This window comes from Hyla sarda, unplaced genomic scaffold (genome assembly GCF_029499605.1).
Source record: "Hyla sarda isolate aHylSar1 unplaced genomic scaffold, aHylSar1.hap1 scaffold_2131, whole genome shotgun sequence".
Classification (NCBI taxonomy): Eukaryota; Metazoa; Chordata; class Amphibia; order Anura; family Hylidae; genus Hyla; species Hyla sarda.
The window spans coordinates 1-20,080 of NW_026608797.1; the positions used below are offsets into that span (position 1 = coordinate 1).

The 20,080-nt window shown below is 46.2% G+C and overlaps 6 non-coding genes and 1 pseudogene across 6 annotated transcripts; all 7 read left to right on the forward strand.

The window, feature by feature from the left end:
* The first annotated feature begins 1,402 nt into the window (after nt 1–1,402).
* On the forward strand, nt 1,403–1,593 carry LOC130319439 (U2 spliceosomal RNA). Its single transcript, XR_008865622.1, has one exon. It is a non-coding gene; the product is annotated as a U2 spliceosomal RNA (small nuclear RNA).
* Nucleotides 1,594–3,678: 2,085 nt separating this feature from the next.
* On the forward strand, nt 3,679–3,869 carry LOC130319451 (U2 spliceosomal RNA). Its single transcript, XR_008865632.1, has one exon. It is a non-coding gene; the product is annotated as a U2 spliceosomal RNA (small nuclear RNA).
* Nucleotides 3,870–5,955: 2,086 nt separating this feature from the next.
* Nucleotides 5,956–6,146, forward strand: LOC130319459 (U2 spliceosomal RNA). Its single transcript, XR_008865637.1, has one exon. It is a non-coding gene; the product is annotated as a U2 spliceosomal RNA (small nuclear RNA).
* A 2,094-nt stretch (nt 6,147–8,240) lies between these two features.
* LOC130319460 (U2 spliceosomal RNA) lies at nt 8,241–8,431 on the forward strand. The gene has a single exon (XR_008865638.1). It is a non-coding gene; the product is annotated as a U2 spliceosomal RNA (small nuclear RNA).
* Nucleotides 8,432–10,513: 2,082 nt separating this feature from the next.
* On the forward strand, nt 10,514–10,704 carry LOC130319461 (U2 spliceosomal RNA). Its single transcript, XR_008865639.1, has one exon. It is a non-coding gene; the product is annotated as a U2 spliceosomal RNA (small nuclear RNA).
* A 2,098-nt stretch (nt 10,705–12,802) lies between these two features.
* LOC130319440 (U2 spliceosomal RNA) lies at nt 12,803–12,993 on the forward strand. Its single transcript, XR_008865623.1, has one exon. It is a non-coding gene; the product is annotated as a U2 spliceosomal RNA (small nuclear RNA).
* A 2,084-nt stretch (nt 12,994–15,077) lies between these two features.
* LOC130319458 (U2 spliceosomal RNA) lies at nt 15,078–15,295 on the forward strand (annotated as a pseudogene).
* Nucleotides 15,296–20,080: the final 4,785 nt, after the last annotated feature.

The following is a 20,080-nucleotide window of genomic DNA, read 5'->3' on the forward strand; positions in this document are numbered from 1 at the left end:
TGCGAGGCCCTTGCTAAATTCTGTGCACAGACTTTGAGATCTATGCTTTAGACTGTATCTAAACCTGCTCCAACATGGACTGACATTCTGGCCTACTTTCAGCCGATGCGACTTGTCTGTCGCTGAACAGTCGCTTTTTATGTATTCAGCACCTATGTATAATGTTGTAAAAATGCTCTAGAAGCTAAAGTCGCAGAAATGTCACACATATTTGGCCTGCAACTTTCTGTGCGACAAATTCAGACAGGAAAAATCAGTATAAATCCTTAGAAAATTATCCCCCAGTGTCTCCATCTGCTGGCGGTATTGAATAAGCATTGCTGCACTGATGGGGTATGCATTAGACGAAAAAAAAGAAGAAAAAGAAGAATAATACGCCCAGAAAAGAGGCGAAAAGGAGAAAAACGTAAAAAAACGTGAAAAAAAAGTAAGAGGAAGAGAAGGGAAAAAAAGGTGGAAATGGGTTTAAAAGTGATTTCGGCGGAGAAATATATATATATATATATATATATATATATATATATATATATGCGCACACACACACATAGATATAAACGTATTCTCCGTTGAGATATTGCAGCCGCTGCTGTGTCCAGGCCCAGGAGCCTTAGCACTGTGCTGTGATGTCACTCAATACCACTGACATCACTAGGTGTAAACAACATCTCTCCTTTGCTGTGTATGTGACTATGGAGCTGTTTGGTGATGTCGTCTATTACGGCCTTCATAGAAGCAACAGGAGATTGTTGCATCCATCTTGAACCCTCAGAACTACAGTGCTATGATGTCACTCACTTCCACAGGCCTTGCAGAGTGTAAACAACAACAACCCAGCTTTGTTGTGTATGTAACCAAAGGGATTTGTGATGTCACCTAGAACCTTCACAGCAGCGACAGCTTTATGAGGAGCATCAGCACTGCTCTGCCTGAGCAGAACCATCACCGCCATAGGTTGTCAAATAACCCGGATTTAACCCACACAGGTAAGTCCAATGGGGTGCAGGCATGTCCTCTATGCTTACAGCTTCCCGTGGGTGTTGGTTTGATACCGTTTGGGGACAGCCAAGGAGGCATCTGCAGGCAACAAAGGTAGGTGTGTGCTTGTGTGTGTGTTTCCTATGCAGATCCTAAGCCCAGTGTCACATGCAAGTAGGAGGAGTAAGAAGGGTTCCTGGCAAATCCGGGTTATGGATTGCATTTAAAAAGGCCCCGTGGGAGTGCAATGGGCCCCTGTCTTGCTGCTTAGCAATAATGGTATGGGTTTAGGTTCTGCTGTGTGTACTGGTGGTTGACTGCCCCCCAGCCCAGAGTGTGCATGGAAAATTGTCTGGCAGCCTCCCTGACAGCAAGCAGTGATAGTGCCCATGAAGGGGACCTTGTTGGGCCCGCCCCTTTCACGGTTATCGCTTCTCGGCCTTTTGGCTAAGATCAAGTGTAGTATCTGTTCTTATCAGTTTAATATCTGATACGTCCCCTATCTGGGGACCATATATTAAATGGATTTTTGAGAACGGGGGCCGATTTCGAAGCTTGCTTCCGTCGCCCTATGCATTGACCCGATATGGCAGTATCTTCGGGTACAGTGCACCACCCCCTTACAGGGTTAAAAAGAAAGATTCCTACTTTCATTGCTACCTGCTTGCTGGCTAGCCAGCTAGCCAGCCCTGTGGGCCTTGCTGCTGCTGCAGCCAAAAAACAAAAGGTGGTGCTGCTGCTGCTTCTGCTGCTTCTGCTTCTGCTTGTGTCTGGCCCCTGTTGGAGCGTCCAGGCACAGGACTTCTGCTGCTGCTGACTAAATGGCCTCCTTAATTGGATCATTTGAGTAGCCAGCACACCTGTGCAGGTAGGGCATGACATGATAGGCAGCTGCCTTGATAGCGGGTGGGTGCTGAATGTTCCTAATTGACAAAATAAGATTAATGCTTATGAAGAAATATAAAATCTCATCCCTTCCCCAATATCGCGCCACACCCCTACCCCTTAATTCCCTGGTTGAACGTGATGGACATATGTCTTTTTTCGACCGTACTAACTATGTAACTATGTAACATAACATGGGGGGGGGGGGTCTCCTGGCTGTTCACACAGGTGTGTCATTGCTGTACATTGACCATGCATTGCTTCTGTGGTATTGCAAAGGCAAAGACAAATGCTTCCAGCCATCCATTGCACTAATGGATTGGTCATCAGCTGGCTGTCTATGTCCCGCATCAATATAGACCAAAGTACAGAGGGTTAGGCTATGCTATTGTGCACCTACCTGATGCATCAGAAGGTGCGAGGCCCTTGCTAAATTCTGTGCACAGACTTTGAGATCTATGCTTTAGACTGTATCTAAACCTGCTCCAACATGGACTGACATTCTGGCCTACTTTCAGCCGATGCGACTTGTCTGTCGCTGAACAGTCGCTTTTTATGTATTCAGCACCTATGTATAATGTTGTAAAAATGCTCTAGAAGCTAAAGTCGCAGAAATGTCACACATATTTGGCCTGCAACTTTCTGTGCGACAAATTCAGACAGGAAAAATCAGTATAAATCCTTAGAAAATTATCCCCCAGTGTCTCCATCTGCTGGCGGTATTGAATAAGCATTGCTGCACTGATGGGGTATGCATTAGACGAAAAAAAAGAAGAAAAAGAAGAATAATACGCCCAGAAAAGAGGCGAAAAGGAGAAAAACGTAAAAAAACGTGAAAAAAAAGTAAGAGGAAGAGAAGGGAAAAAAAGGTGGAAATGGGTTTAAAAGTGATTTCGGCGGAGAAATATATATATATATATATATATATATATATATATATATATATGCGCACACACACACATAGATATAAACGTATTCTCCGTTGAGATATTGCAGCCGCTGCTGTGTCCAGGCCCAGGAGCCTTAGCACTGTGCTGTGATGTCACTCAATACCACTGACATCACTAGGTGTAAACAACATCTCTCCTTTGCTGTGTATGTGACTATGGAGCTGTTTGGTGATGTCGTCTATTACGGCCTTCATAGAAGCAACAGGAGATTGTTGCATCCATCTTGAACCCTCAGAACTACAGTGCTATGATGTCACTCACTTCCACAGGCCTTGCAGAGTGTAAACAACAACAACCCAGCTTTGTTGTGTATGTAACCAAAGGGATTTGTGATGTCACCTAGAACCTTCACAGCAGCGACAGCTTTATGAGGAGCATCAGCACTGCTCTGCCTGAGCAGAACCATCACCGCCATAGGTTGTCAAATAACCCGGATTTAACCCACACAGGTAAGTCCAATGGGGTGCAGGCATGTCCTCTATGCTTACAGCTTCCCGTGGGTGTTGGTTTGATACCGTTTGGGGACAGCCAAGGAGGCATCTGCAGGCAACAAAGGTAGGTGTGTGCTTGTGTGTGTGTTTCCTATGCAGATCCTAAGCCCAGTGTCACATGCAAGTAGGAGGAGTAAGAAGGGTTCCTGGCAAATCCGGGTTATGGATTGCATTTAAAAAGGCCCCGTGGGAGTGCAATGGGCCCCTGTCTTGCTGCTTAGCAATAATGGTATGGGTTTAGGTTCTGCTGTGTGTACTGGTGGTTGACTGCCCCCCAGCCCAGAGTGTGCATGGAAAATTGTCTGGCAGCCTCCCTGACAGCAAGCAGTGATAGTGCCCATGAAGGGGACCTTGTTGGGCCCGCCCCTTTCACGGTTATCGCTTCTCGGCCTTTTGGCTAAGATCAAGTGTAGTATCTGTTCTTATCAGTTTAATATCTGATACGTCCCCTATCTGGGGACCATATATTAAATGGATTTTTGAGAACGGGGGCCGATTTCGAAGCTTGCTTCCGTCGCCCTATGCATTGACCCGATATGGCAGTATCTTCGGGTACAGTGCACCACCCCCTTACAGGGTTAAAAAGAAAGATTCCTACTTTCATTGCTACCTGCTTGCTGGCTAGCCAGCTAGCCAGCCCTGTGGGCCTTGCTGCTGCTGCAGCCAAAAAACAAAAGGTGGTGCTGCTGCTGCTTCTGCTGCTTCTGCTTCTGCTTGTGTCTGGCCCCTGTTGGAGCGTCCAGGCACAGGACTTCTGCTGCTGCTGACTAAATGGCCTCCTTAATTGGATCATTTGAGTAGCCAGCACACCTGTGCAGGTAGGGCATGACATGATAGGCAGCTGCCTTGATAGCGGGTGGGTGCTGAATGTTCCTAATTGACAAAATAAGATTAATGCTTATGAAGAAATATAAAATCTCATCCCTTCCCCAATATCGCGCCACACCCCTACCCCTTAATTCCCTGGTTGAACGTGATGGACATATGTCTTTTTTCGACCGTACTAACTATGTAACTATGTAACATAACATGGGGGGGGGGGTCTCCTGGCTGTTCACACAGGTGTGTCATTGCTGTACATTGACCATGCATTGCTTCTGTGGTATTGCAAAGGCAAAGACAAATGCTTCCAGCCATCCATTGCACTAATGGATTGGTCATCAGCTGGCTGTCTATGTCCCGCATCAATATAGACCAAAGTACAGAGGGTTAGGCTATGCTATTGTGCACCTACCTGATGCATCAGAAGGTGCGAGGCCCTTGCTAAATTCTGTGCACAGACTTTGAGATCTATGCTTTAGACTGTATCTAAACCTGCTCCAACATGGACTGACATTCTGGCCTACTTTCAGCCGATGCGACTTGTCTGTCGCTGAACAGTCGCTTTTTATGTATTCAGCACCTATGTATAATGTTGTAAAAATGCTCTAGAAGCTAAAGTCGCAGAAATGTCACACATATTTGGCCTGCAACTTTCTGTGCGACAAATTCAGACAGGAAAAATCAGTATAAATCCTTAGAAAATTATCCCCCAGTGTCTCCATCTGCTGGCGGTATTGAATAAGCATTGCTGCACTGATGGGGTATGCATTAGACGAAAAAAAAGAAGAAAAAGAAGAATAATACGCCCAGAAAAGAGGCGAAAAGGAGAAAAACGTAAAAAAACGTGAAAAAAAAGTAAGAGGAAGAGAAGGGAAAAAAAGGTGGAAATGGGTTTAAAAGTGATTTCGGCGGAGAAATATATATATATATATATATATATATATATATATATATATATATGCGCACACACACACATAGATATAAACGTATTCTCCGTTGAGATATTGCAGCCGCTGCTGTGTCCAGGCCCAGGAGCCTTAGCACTGTGCTGTGATGTCACTCAATACCACTGACATCACTAGGTGTAAACAACATCTCTCCTTTGCTGTGTATGTGACTATGGAGCTGTTTGGTGATGTCGTCTATTACGGCCTTCATAGAAGCAACAGGAGATTGTTGCATCCATCTTGAACCCTCAGAACTACAGTGCTATGATGTCACTCACTTCCACAGGCCTTGCAGAGTGTAAACAACAACAACCCAGCTTTGTTGTGTATGTAACCAAAGGGATTTGTGATGTCACCTAGAACCTTCACAGCAGCGACAGCTTTATGAGGAGCATCAGCACTGCTCTGCCTGAGCAGAACCATCACCGCCATAGGTTGTCAAATAACCCGGATTTAACCCACACAGGTAAGTCCAATGGGGTGCAGGCATGTCCTCTATGCTTACAGCTTCCCGTGGGTGTTGGTTTGATACCGTTTGGGGACAGCCAAGGAGGCATCTGCAGGCAACAAAGGTAGGTGTGTGCTTGTGTGTGTGTTTCCTATGCAGATCCTAAGCCCAGTGTCACATGCAAGTAGGAGGAGTAAGAAGGGTTCCTGGCAAATCCGGGTTATGGATTGCATTTAAAAAGGCCCCGTGGGAGTGCAATGGGCCCCTGTCTTGCTGCTTAGCAATAATGGTATGGGTTTAGGTTCTGCTGTGTGTACTGGTGGTTGACTGCCCCCCAGCCCAGAGTGTGCATGGAAAATTGTCTGGCAGCCTCCCTGACAGCAAGCAGTGATAGTGCCCATGAAGGGGACCTTGTTGGGCCCGCCCCTTTCACGGTTATCGCTTCTCGGCCTTTTGGCTAAGATCAAGTGTAGTATCTGTTCTTATCAGTTTAATATCTGATACGTCCCCTATCTGGGGACCATATATTAAATGGATTTTTGAGAACGGGGGCCGATTTCGAAGCTTGCTTCCGTCGCCCTATGCATTGACCCGATATGGCAGTATCTTCGGGTACAGTGCACCACCCCCTTACAGGGTTAAAAAGAAAGATTCCTACTTTCATTGCTACCTGCTTGCTGGCTAGCCAGCTAGCCAGCTAGCCAGCCCTGTGGGCCTTGCTGCTGCTGCAGCCAAAAAACAAAAGGTGGTGCTGCTGCTGCTTCTGCTGCTTCTGCTTCTGCTTGTGTCTGGCCCCTGTTGGAGCGTCCAGGCACAGGACTTCTGCTGCTGCTGACTAAATGGCCTCCTTAATTGGATCATTTGAGTAGCCAGCACACCTGTGCAGGTAGGGCATGACATGATAGGCAGCTGCCTTGATAGCGGGTGGGTGCTGAATGTTCCTAATTGACAAAATAAGATTAATGCTTATGAAGAAATATAAAATCTCATCCCTTCCCCAATATCGCGCCACACCCCTACCCCTTAATTCCCTGGTTGAACGTGATGGACATATGTCTTTTTTCGACCGTACTAACTATGTAACTATGTAACATAACATGGGGGGGGGGGTCTCCTGGCTGTTCACACAGGTGTGTCATTGCTGTACATTGACCATGCATTGCTTCTGTGGTATTGCAAAGGCAAAGACAAATGCTTCCAGCCATCCATTGCACTAATGGATTGGTCATCAGCTGGCTGTCTATGTCCCGCATCAATATAGACCAAAGTACAGAGGGTTAGGCTATGCTATTGTGCACCTACCTGATGCATCAGAAGGTGCGAGGCCCTTGCTAAATTCTGTGCACAGACTTTGAGATCTATGCTTTAGACTGTATCTAAACCTGCTCCAACATGGACTGACATTCTGGCCTACTTTCAGCCGATGCGACTTGTCTGTCGCTGAACAGTCGCTTTTTATGTATTCAGCACCTATGTATAATGTTGTAAAAATGCTCTAGAAGCTAAAGTCGCAGAAATGTCACACATATTTGGCCTGCAACTTTCTGTGCGACAAATTCAGACAGGAAAAATCAGTATAAATCCTTAGAAAATTATCCCCCAGTGTCTCCATCTGCTGGCGGTATTGAATAAGCATTGCTGCACTGATGGGGTATGCATTAGACGAAAAAAAAGAAGAAAAAGAAGAATAATACGCCCAGAAAAGAGGCGAAAAGGAGAAAAACGTAAAAAAACGTGAAAAAAAAGTAAGAGGAAGAGAAGGGAAAAAAAGGTGGAAATGGGTTTAAAAGTGATTTCGGCGGAGAAATATATATATATATATATATATATATATATATATATATATATATGCGCACACACACACATAGATATAAACGTATTCTCCGTTGAGATATTGCAGCCGCTGCTGTGTCCAGGCCCAGGAGCCTTAGCACTGTGCTGTGATGTCACTCAATACCACTGACATCACTAGGTGTAAACAACATCTCTCCTTTGCTGTGTATGTGACTATGGAGCTGTTTGGTGATGTCGTCTATTACGGCCTTCATAGAAGCAACAGGAGATTGTTGCATCCATCTTGAACCCTCAGAACTACAGTGCTATGATGTCACTCACTTCCACAGGCCTTGCAGAGTGTAAACAACAACAACCCAGCTTTGTTGTGTATGTAACCAAAGGGATTTGTGATGTCACCTAGAACCTTCACAGCAGCGACAGCTTTATGAGGAGCATCAGCACTGCTCTGCCTGAGCAGAACCATCACCGCCATAGGTTGTCAAATAACCCGGATTTAACCCACACAGGTAAGTCCAATGGGGTGCAGGCATGTCCTCTATGCTTACAGCTTCCCGTGGGTGTTGGTTTGATACCGTTTGGGGACAGCCAAGGAGGCATCTGCAGGCAACAAAGGTAGGTGTGTGCTTGTGTGTGTGTTTCCTATGCAGATCCTAAGCCCAGTGTCACATGCAAGTAGGAGGAGTAAGAAGGGTTCCTGGCAAATCCGGGTTATGGATTGCATTTAAAAAGGCCCCGTGGGAGTGCAATGGGCCCCTGTCTTGCTGCTTAGCAATAATGGTATGGGTTTAGGTTCTGCTGTGTGTACTGGTGGTTGACTGCCCCCCAGCCCAGAGTGTGCATGGAAAATTGTCTGGCAGCCTCCCTGACAGCAAGCAGTGATAGTGCCCATGAAGGGGACCTTGTTGGGCCCGCCCCTTTCACGGTTATCGCTTCTCGGCCTTTTGGCTAAGATCAAGTGTAGTATCTGTTCTTATCAGTTTAATATCTGATACGTCCCCTATCTGGGGACCATATATTAAATGGATTTTTGAGAACGGGGGCCGATTTCGAAGCTTGCTTCCGTCGCCCTATGCATTGACCCGATATGGCAGTATCTTCGGGTACAGTGCACCACCCCCTTACAGGGTTAAAAAGAAAGATTCCTACTTTCATTGCTACCTGCTTGCTGGCTAGCCAGCTAGCCAGCCCTGTGGGCCTTGCTGCTGCTGCAGCCAAAAAACAAAAGGTGGTGCTGCTGCTGCTTCTGCTGCTTCTGCTTCTGCTTGTGTCTGGCCCCTGTTGGAGCGTCCAGGCACAGGACTTCTGCTGCTGCTGACTAAATGGCCTCCTTAATTGGATCATTTGAGTAGCCAGCACACCTGTGCAGGTAGGGCATGACATGATAGGCAGCTGCCTTGATAGCGGGTGGGTGCTGAATGTTCCTAATTGACAAAATAAGATTAATGCTTATGAAGAAATATAAAATCTCATCCCTTCCCCAATATCGCGCCACACCCCTACCCCTTAATTCCCTGGTTGAACGTGATGGACATATGTCTTTTTTCGACCGTACTAACTATGTAACTATGTAACATAACATGGGGGGGGGGGTCTCCTGGCTGTTCACACAGGTGTGTCATTGCTGTACATTGACCATGCATTGCTTCTGTGGTATTGCAAAGGCAAAGACAAATGCTTCCAGCCATCCATTGCACTAATGGATTGGTCATCAGCTGGCTGTCTATGTCCCGCATCAATATAGACCAAAGTACAGAGGGTTAGGCTATGCTATTGTGCACCTACCTGATGCATCAGAAGGTGCGAGGCCCTTGCTAAATTCTGTGCACAGACTTTGAGATCTATGCTTTAGACTGTATCTAAACCTGCTCCAACATGGACTGACATTCTGGCCTACTTTCAGCCGATGCGACTTGTCTGTCGCTGAACAGTCGCTTTTTATGTATTCAGCACCTATGTATAATGTTGTAAAAATGCTCTAGAAGCTAAAGTCGCAGAAATGTCACACATATTTGGCCTGCAACTTTCTGTGCGACAAATTCAGACAGGAAAAATCAGTATAAATCCTTAGAAAATTATCCCCCAGTGTCTCCATCTGCTGGCGGTATTGAATAAGCATTGCTGCACTGATGGGGTATGCATTAGACGAAAAAAAAGAAGAAAAAGAAGAATAATACGCCCAGAAAAGAGGCGAAAAGGAGAAAAACGTAAAAAAACGTGAAAAAAAAGTAAGAGGAAGAGAAGGGAAAAAAAGGTGGAAATGGGTTTAAAAGTGATTTCGGCGGAGAAATATATATATATATATATATATATATATATATATATATATGCGCACACACACACATAGATATAAACGTATTCTCCGTTGAGATATTGCAGCCGCTGCTGTGTCCAGGCCCAGGAGCCTTAGCACTGTGCTGTGATGTCACTCAATACCACTGACATCACTAGGTGTAAACAACATCTCTCCTTTGCTGTGTATGTGACTATGGAGCTGTTTGGTGATGTCGTCTATTACGGCCTTCATAGAAGCAACAGGAGATTGTTGCATCCATCTTGAACCCTCAGAACTACAGTGCTATGATGTCACTCACTTCCACAGGCCTTGCAGAGTGTAAACAACAACAACCCAGCTTTGTTGTGTATGTAACCAAAGGGATTTGTGATGTCACCTAGAACCTTCACAGCAGCGACAGCTTTATGAGGAGCATCAGCACTGCTCTGCCTGAGCAGAACCATCACCGCCATAGGTTGTCAAATAACCCGGATTTAACCCACACAGGTAAGTCCAATGGGGTGCAGGCATGTCCTCTATGCTTACAGCTTCCCGTGGGTGTTGGTTTGATACCGTTTGGGGACAGCCAAGGAGGCATCTGCAGGCAACAAAGGTAGGTGTGTGCTTGTGTGTGTGTTTCCTATGCAGATCCTAAGCCCAGTGTCACATGCAAGTAGGAGGAGTAAGAAGGGTTCCTGGCAAATCCGGGTTATGGATTGCATTTAAAAAGGCCCCGTGGGAGTGCAATGGGCCCCTGTCTTGCTGCTTAGCAATAATGGTATGGGTTTAGGTTCTGCTGTGTGTACTGGTGGTTGACTGCCCCCCAGCCCAGAGTGTGCATGGAAAATTGTCTGGCAGCCTCCCTGACAGCAAGCAGTGATAGTGCCCATGAAGGGGACCTTGTTGGGCCCGCCCCTTTCACGGTTATCGCTTCTCGGCCTTTTGGCTAAGATCAAGTGTAGTATCTGTTCTTATCAGTTTAATATCTGATACGTCCCCTATCTGGGGACCATATATTAAATGGATTTTTGAGAACGGGGGCCGATTTCGAAGCTTGCTTCCGTCGCCCTATGCATTGACCCGATATGGCAGTATCTTCGGGTACAGTGCACCACCCCCTTACAGGGTTAAAAAGAAAGATTCCTACTTTCATTGCTACCTGCTTGCTGGCTAGCCAGCTAGCCAGCCCTGTGGGCCTTGCTGCTGCTGCAGCCAAAAAACAAAAGGTGGTGCTGCTGCTGCTTCTGCTGCTTCTGCTTCTGCTTGTGTCTGGCCCCTGTTGGAGCGTCCAGGCACAGGACTTCTGCTGCTGCTGACTAAATGGCCTCCTTAATTGGATCATTTGAGTAGCCAGCACACCTGTGCAGGTAGGGCATGACATGATAGGCAGCTGCCTTGATAGCGGGTGGGTGCTGAATGTTCCTAATTGACAAAATAAGATTAATGCTTATGAAGAAATATAAAATCTCATCCCTTCCCCAATATCGCGCCACACCCCTACCCCTTAATTCCCTGGTTGAACGTGATGGACATATGTCTTTTTTCGACCGTACTAACTATGTAACTATGTAACATAACATGGGGGGGGGGGGTCTCCTGGCTGTTCACACAGGTGTGTCATTGCTGTACATTGACCATGCATTGCTTCTGTGGTATTGCAAAGGCAAAGACAAATGCTTCCAGCCATCCATTGCACTAATGGATTGGTCATCAGCTGGCTGTCTATGTCCCGCATCAATATAGACCAAAGTACAGAGGGTTAGGCTATGCTATTGTGCACCTACCTGATGCATCAGAAGGTGCGAGGCCCTTGCTAAATTCTGTGCACAGACTTTGAGATCTATGCTTTAGACTGTATCTAAACCTGCTCCAACATGGACTGACATTCTGGCCTACTTTCAGCCGATGCGACTTGTCTGTCGCTGAACAGTCGCTTTTTATGTATTCAGCACCTATGTATAATGTTGTAAAAATGCTCTAGAAGCTAAAGTCGCAGAAATGTCACACATATTTGGCCTGCAACTTTCTGTGCGACAAATTCAGACAGGAAAAATCAGTATAAATCCTTAGAAAATTATCCCCCAGTGTCTCCATCTGCTGGCGGTATTGAATAAGCATTGCTGCACTGATGGGGTATGCATTAGACGAAAAAAAAGAAGAAAAAGAAGAATAATACGCCCAGAAAAGAGGCGAAAAGGAGAAAAACGTAAAAAAACGTGAAAAAAAAGTAAGAGGAAGAGAAGGGAAAAAAAGGTGGAAATGGGTTTAAAAGTGATTTCGGCGGAGAATATATATATATATATATATATATATATATATATATATATATATATATATATATATGCGCACACACACACATAGATATAAACGTATTCTCCGTTGAGATATTGCAGCCGCTGCTGTGTCCAGGCCCAGGAGCCTTAGCACTGTGCTGTGATGTCACTCAATACCACTGACATCACTAGGTGTAAACAACATCTCTCCTTTGCTGTGTATGTGACTATGGAGCTGTTTGGTGATGTCGTCTATTACGGCCTTCATAGAAGCAACAGGAGATTGTTGCATCCATCTTGAACCCTCAGAACTACAGTGCTATGATGTCACTCACTTCCACAGGCCTTGCAGAGTGTAAACAACAACAACCCAGCTTTGTTGTGTATGTAACCAAAGGGATTTGTGATGTCACCTAGAACCTTCACAGCAGCGACAGCTTTATGAGGAGCATCAGCACTGCTCTGCCTGAGCAGAACCATCACCGCCATAGGTTGTCAAATAACCCGGATTTAACCCACACAGGTAAGTCCAATGGGGTGCAGGCATGTCCTCTATGCTTACAGCTTCCCGTGGGTGTTGGTTTGATACCGTTTGGGGACAGCCAAGGAGGCATCTGCAGGCAACAAAGGTAGGTGTGTGCTTGTGTGTGTGTTTCCTATGCAGATCCTAAGCCCAGTGTCACATGCAAGTAGGAGGAGTAAGAAGGGTTCCTGGCAAATCCGGGTTATGGATTGCATTTAAAAAGGCCCCGTGGGAGTGCAATGGGCCCCTGTCTTGCTGCTTAGCAATAATGGTATGGGTTTAGGTTCTGCTGTGTGTACTGGTGGTTGACTGCCCCCCAGCCCAGAGTGTGCATGGAAAATTGTCTGGCAGCCTCCCTGACAGCAAGCAGTGATAGTGCCCATGAAGGGGACCTTGTTGGGCCCGCCCCTTTCACGGTTATCGCTTCTCGGCCTTTTGGCTAAGATCAAGTGTAGTATCTGTTCTTATCAGTTTAATATCTGATACGTCCCCTATCTGGGGACCATATATTAAATGGATTTTTGAGAACGGGGGCCGATTTCGAAGCTTGCTTCCGTCGCCCTATGCATTGACCCGATATGGCAGTATCTTCGGGTACAGTGCACCACCCCCTTACAGGGTTAAAAAGAAAGATTCCTACTTTCATTGCTACCTGCTTGCTGGCTAGCCAGCTAGCCAGCCCTGTGGGCCTTGCTGCTGCTGCAGCCAAAAAACAAAAGGTGGTGCTGCTGCTGCTTCTGCTGCTTCTGCTTCTGCTTGTGTCTGGCCCCTGTTGGAGCGTCCAGGCACAGGACTTCTGCTGCTGCTGACTAAATGGCCTCCTTAATTGGATCATTTGAGTAGCCAGCACACCTGTGCAGGTAGGGCATGACATGATAGGCAGCTGCCTTGATAGCGGGTGGGTGCTGAATGTTCCTAATTGACAAAATAAGATTAATGCTTATGAAGAAATATAAAATCTCATCCCTTCCCCAATATCGCGCCACACCCCTACCCCTTAATTCCCTGGTTGAACGTGATGGACATATGTCTTTTTTCGACCGTACTAACTATGTAACTATGTAACATAACATGGGGGGGGGGGTCTCCTGGCTGTTCACACAGGTGTGTCATTGCTGTACATTGACCATGCATTGCTTCTGTGGTATTGCAAAGGCAAAGACAAATGCTTCCAGCCATCCATTGCACTAATGGATTGGTCATCAGCTGGCTGTCTATGTCCCGCATCAATATAGACCAAAGTACAGAGGGTTAGGCTATGCTATTGTGCACCTACCTGATGCATCAGAAGGTGCGAGGCCCTTGCTAAATTCTGTGCACAGACTTTGAGATCTATGCTTTAGACTGTATCTAAACCTGCTCCAACATGGACTGACATTCTGGCCTACTTTCAGCCGATGCGACTTGTCTGTCGCTGAACAGTCGCTTTTTATGTATTCAGCACCTATGTATAATGTTGTAAAAATGCTCTAGAAGCTAAAGTCGCAGAAATGTCACACATATTTGGCCTGCAACTTTCTGTGCGACAAATTCAGACAGGAAAAATCAGTATAAATCCTTAGAAAATTATCCCCCAGTGTCTCCATCTGCTGGCGGTATTGAATAAGCATTGCTGCACTGATGGGGTATGCATTAGACGAAAAAAAAGAAGAAAAAGAAGAATAATACGCCCAGAAAAGAGGCGAAAAGGAGAAAAACGTAAAAAAACGTGAAAAAAAAGTAAGAGGAAGAGAAGGGAAAAAAAGGTGGAAATGGGTTTAAAAGTGATTTCCGCGGAGAAATATATATATATATATATATATATATATATATATATATATATGCGCACACACACACATAGATATAAACGTATTCTCCGTTGAGATATTGCAGCCGCTGCTGTGTCCAGGCCCAGGAGCCTTAGCACTGTGCTGTGATGTCACTCAATACCACTGACATCACTAGGTGTAAACAACATCTCTCCTTTGCTGTGTATGTGACTATGGAGCTGTTTGGTGATGTCGTCTATTACGGCCTTCATAGAAGCAACAGGAGATTGTTGCATCCATCTTGAACCCTCAGAACTACAGTGCTATGATGTCACTCACTTCCACAGGCCTTGCAGAGTGTAAACAACAACAACCCAGCTTTGTTGTGTATGTAACCAAAGGGATTTGTGATGTCACCTAGAACCTTCACAGCAGCGACAGCTTTATGAGGAGCATCAGCACTGCTCTGCCTGAGCAGAACCATCACCGCCATAGGTTGTCAAATAACCCGGATTTAACCCACACAGGTAAGTCCAATGGGGTGCAGGCATGTCCTCTATGCTTACAGCTTCCCGTGGGTGTTGGTTTGATACCGTTTGGGGACAGCCAAGGAGGCATCTGCAGGCAACAAAGGTAGGTGTGTGCTTGTGTGTGTGTTTCCTATGCAGATCCTAAGCCCAGTGTCACATGCAAGTAGGAGGAGTAAGAAGGGTTCCTGGCAAATCCGGGTTATGGATTGCATTTAAAAAGGCCCCGTGGGAGTGCAATGGGCCCCTGTCTTGCTGCTTAGCAATAATGGTATGGGTTTAGGTTCTGCTGTGTGTACTGGTGGTTGACTGCCCCCCAGCCCAGAGTGTGCATGGAAAATTGTCTGGCAGCCTCCCTGACAGCAAGCAGTGATAGTGCCCATGAAGGGGACCTTGTTGGGCCCGCCCCTTTCACGGTTATCGCTTCTCGGCCTTTTGGCTAAGATCAAGTGTAGTATCTGCATTTGGTCTGGTCGGAAGGTGTCTGTGGTACCCCGCTTCTCGGCCTTGGGGGATTGTCTCTCCTTACGGAGGGACTTCACCCCCTTGCTGCTATTGGGGAGCGGGCTTAGTCCACGGACAACGGGTTGCGATCCCCCTGTCTCTGGGACCTTGTGTCTCAGAAGGCATTTTCGGTACGTTGAGCGTTACCTGTAGCTTCGGAAGCACCTAGGGTACCCCCGACCTCTGCCTTGGGTAAGGGTTCCGCTTTTATAGCGGGATTCCGAGCCCCTGCTGCTATTGGGGAAGGGGCTTAGTCCCTGGGTGTGGAAGATGCCGTTCTCCTGGGCTTTCCCCTCTGGGGAAATGTCGATGCGAAATACCATCCGCATAGAGGTGTCGGAGAGCCATCGTCAGTTGAAGAACCTCCGCTTCATTGCGGAGGTGATTCTTCTTGACTACTTCCGCCTCAATAGGGAGGACATCCTGTGTCTAAATGACCAGGAAAGCCGTGGCCTGTATACCGTCACCTTCACGGCCACGGCGTGTTGCGATAACATCTATGCAACCTTGTCTGGTGCGGACCAGAGGGACGATCGACTCGACGGTCTTTCGTTCCAGTTCCTCTATGGTGAGGAACATATACCGTTGGTGGTGGCTATGCACAGCCCTCATGTGACCACGGAGGATATAGCCACTTTTCTTCGGCGATACTGCGAAGAGGTGCGATTCGCAAACAAAATCTTGAACTCCGTGCGGTTCTGGAACGGCAAGAGGAAGTTCTGGGTCAAGCTCCGTAAGGATCCCGGTGGTATTGGGGGTCTTTGCCATCCGCCCCCAAATTTTGCCATCGGGAGAGTTCGGGGCTTCCTGTTCTATCCTCAAATGCCTATGTATTGCCGAAATTGCTTGAGGTTTGGCCACACCCAGGAGACCTGCGGCGCGGAGCGTGTGATTCGCTGCAATAGGTGTGGCCAAGAAGGTCACATAGCCTCAAGATGTAGCCATACGATAAGGTGCAACCTCTGCGGAGAGGAAAAACACGATTTTAATTCCTGTCCCCATAAAGCAAAAACTACGATGGGTGGGTCAAGGCTGGGCCCACCCAAAGAGGGGACAGGACAAAAGACGTCCTTTTTTAAGATGCCCAAACCCCAGATGGCAGGTACTGATGGGTCCAGGCCCAAGACCTCTGGTGCTCCATCGGGGGGCCCACCGGTGGTAGTGCTAGGGGGAGGCCATGGGGATTCCACGAAGCCCGGGCGGGTGATCGAGTTTACTGCCCGGGAAATTGAAAGACGTCGATCGACTTCCTACCTGGCTCAAGAGCCCGCCAAAACTTCTGAAGGGGGCTCACCTGTGGCGGGTGGCAGCCGACGGGCCTCGGTGGGGGCAAAAGTGGACCCAAAATTGCAGCATAAGCCAGGTACTGGCTTGGCCCAGGGTCGCCCTGCTCCGGACGAAGAGGCCCCGGTGAAAGCCCGCCGGAAGGGGAGCCAGGTGGCCAGGTCTGAGCCCGGTCCTGTTACTCCGCCTATACAGGACAGGGCCAAGAAGACAAGTGGCGCCAAACCAGGGTTTGCTGCCCCGCCAGCAGTGGACCCGGTGGGTAAAACTGGCCATCGTCGATCGATGGGGAAGTTGGAGCAACAGTCCTCAGCAACGCTTGCTGGGGAACAAGCGATGAAAACTTCCCAAGGTAGCGGCAAAGGTTCCGGAAAAGAGGCCTCACAGGCCCCTGTGCAGCAGTTCCAGTCGTCAAATGATGAAAGAAGACGCAGATCCATCAGCCGGGGGCCAGAGATTACATCGAGTGAGAGCAACACAGAGGATATGGACAGCAGTGTGACATTTAAAAGACAAAGAGAAGAAGAAGAGGAAGACATTCAAAGGAAAGCGGCGTGCCGTAGTTCGGACGAGAGCGAGCTCAGGGTCGGGGCATCATCGATCTCAAGCTCCGACCCTCAGAACATCAAGGAGCTGATGACCCCGCAGGCGGGGGATGACGGTACGCAGCTTATTATTGACTTTGATTCTCCAAGCACGGACTCTCCATAAACTATGCCTATCCCTGTAAAAATTGCCTCACTCAATGTGAGGTCCTTAAAGAGCCCTGATCGCAGGGCTGCTTTATTTTCTTATCTAGAGACATGTGACTTTGACCTTTGCCTGCTACAAGAATGTGGAATCCCTAGTAAAATGGACTATAAAGACTTAAAAGAAGACTGGAAGCTGGGCCCATCCATATGGTCCGGTGCAAATGACTGTCGTTCTGTGGGTGTTGGGCTGCTCTGCCGAGGCCAGTCCTTTTCTATTCATACAGTAACTGAGATTGTGCCTGGCAGAGCTCTTTTAATTCATCTATATTTTAATGGACTTTTAATTCGTGTTTTAAATGTGTATGCCCCTCCTGATAAACAGGAGCGGGCAGAACTATTTGAAATTTTACCACTGTTTTGTGTTGGGTCTTCCCCCCTGCTGGTGGGAGGTGATTTTAACTGCATACGTGATGGGGAACACCGGCAGGGTGGGGATATTAATCGTAAAGACCGCACTTCTTACCTGCTTAAAAATTTTATTGATGATTTTAATTTGAAAGATTGCTGGAAGGATCTCTTGCCGGAGGACCCGGGCGCCACATGGTCCAATGGAAGAGTGAGCTCCAGAATCGATTTTATTTTTTCCTCTAGAGCTTTTAAACCCCTGAAATGCACGCTCGAGCAGAATATCTTCTCTGATCATAAGCTCCTCTTGGTGGGCCTGGAGCTAGAGGGGGAGCAAAAAGCAAAAAGGGGCCTCTGGAGATTAAACACCACACTCCTAGAGGACCCTGAGATAAAAGAGGAGTTTGTGCGGACCTACCAATGCTGGCAATCACAAAGAAAACCCCACGAGCCTATGCTGCACTGGTGGGAGGGCACCAAATCTAAAATCAGATTTTTTTTTATCAAAGCAGGTAAGAAGAAGGCAAAAATGGAAAAACAGTGGTTTTATGTTCTTAACATGCGTTTAAATGTACTTTTTAAATTGAAAGAAGCTGGTATGGATGTAGAAAATGATATTTTAAACCTTAAAACTGAAATAAAACATGCCATAGAAAAGAAAGGGAAACAAATCATTTTTAACTCACATGTGCAGCACCTGGAGGAGGGCGAGAAATGTTCCCGTTTCTTTTTTAAAAAAGTGATGAATAGGAGGGATATCATCCAAAACCTTGAGGGTGAATCCACTCCAAAAGGCATGTTAGATGCAGTTTTTAACTTCTACCAGCTTCTTTTTAATAAGAAAGATCTTAATCCATCCTTTTTAGAACATGTTCTTAATTCCCTTGATTTTAAGCTAGATGTTTTAGACCAGGAGGTTTTATCCCGTGATCTTAACTTAGATGAACTTTTATTTGTTTTTAAAAGTTTTTCTAGTGGGAAGGCCCCTGGGGAAGATGGTTTACCCATCGAATTTTATTTAGCTTTTTGGGATATTTTAAAGGATGATATGGTTTTATTGTATAAAGAAACTTTTATTGTTAATGAACTTCCCCCTTCCTGGAGGAGGGGGATTGTATCATTACTTTTTAAAAAGGGTGAAAAGGATATGCTAAAAAATTGGCGCCCCATCACACTTTTAAATGTCGATTATAAAGTTTTAGCCAAGTTGTTAGCTGTCCGTTTTAAACCTTTTATTCATAAATTAATTCACCCAAATCAGGTTTGTGGGGTACCTGGAAGGTCTATAGCTGAATCCCTAAATATTTTAAGAGATGTTTTATGGTATTTTAAGGATAGAAATCAAACTGTAGCAATTTTATCCTTAGACTTTGAAAAAGCCTTTGATAGGGTCTCCCATGAATACCTGTTTTTAGTTCTTAAAAAGATGGCAGTGCCTGAAACGATTTTAAGCCGAATCATGCTTTTATACCGATCCTGTTTTAGTCAAGTCTCTGTTAATGGCTTTTTAACCAGCGGTGTTCCTCTTTTATCAGGTGTCAAACAGGGCTGCCCCCTGTCCCCACTCCTTTTTATTTGCGCAATCGAACCACTGATGGCCCTCCTCAGAAAAGACCGGGTAGTAAGAGGCGTACCGATACCTGGTGGAGGAGGGACCCATCTAAAGGTGTTGGGGTACATGGATGATGTCACCATACTGTGCCCGGACTCTCCATCCATGAGGGGGGCATTGAGGAACACCAGCTATTTCTGCGAGGTCTCTGGTTTTAAGCTAAACACAGATAAATGTGACTGTTTTTATATTGGCTCCTGGGATTCATCCATCACCCCAGGAGTCACAATGCAACAGGATCAAATTAAAGTTTTAGGTATTGTTTTTAACCAGGTCAATGATGGGAGCCCTAACTGGGATTCAGCTATAGCTAAGATGGAGAAGAAGATTTTAATGTGGAATCTTAGAAACCTTACCATGGAGGGGAAGATTTTAATAATAAAGATGGTTTTACTCCCTATTATGCTATACATTGCCATGGTATTTCCTCCATCTATTTTATACATTAAAAAAGTAACTAGAATTGTTTTTACTTTTTTATGGGGTTCAAAAATGGAGAAATTAAAGCGTGATTTTATGTACAAAAGTAAAGATAATGGCGGGAAAGATGTTCCTAACCTTTTTACTTTCTTTTACATAAAGTATTTCTGTTTCTGTTTTAAAATTATTAAATCCGATGGCATTTTTAGCTGCTTTTTAAGGTACGCTGCGGGCATGGTTTTTAAAAGATGGTTGCGCATCCCTCTGAACGCTCCGGTGCTTCTGTGTCCCCCAAAACATTATGTGGTGTTGGAAAAGACAGTCAGGCTCCTAGGTCTCCAAGATTTGGAGCCTGACATACTGGGGGACCAGAGAAAGGTATCAAAGGTCCTCAGGCGGAGTGAGGTTACCCTGGCAGTGTCCAATTTCACACAGGCAAGATCCAAAAAGGTATGGCGGAACGTGTACGGGAAGTTTCTGGCGAATGTACACAGGGATCTTGCCT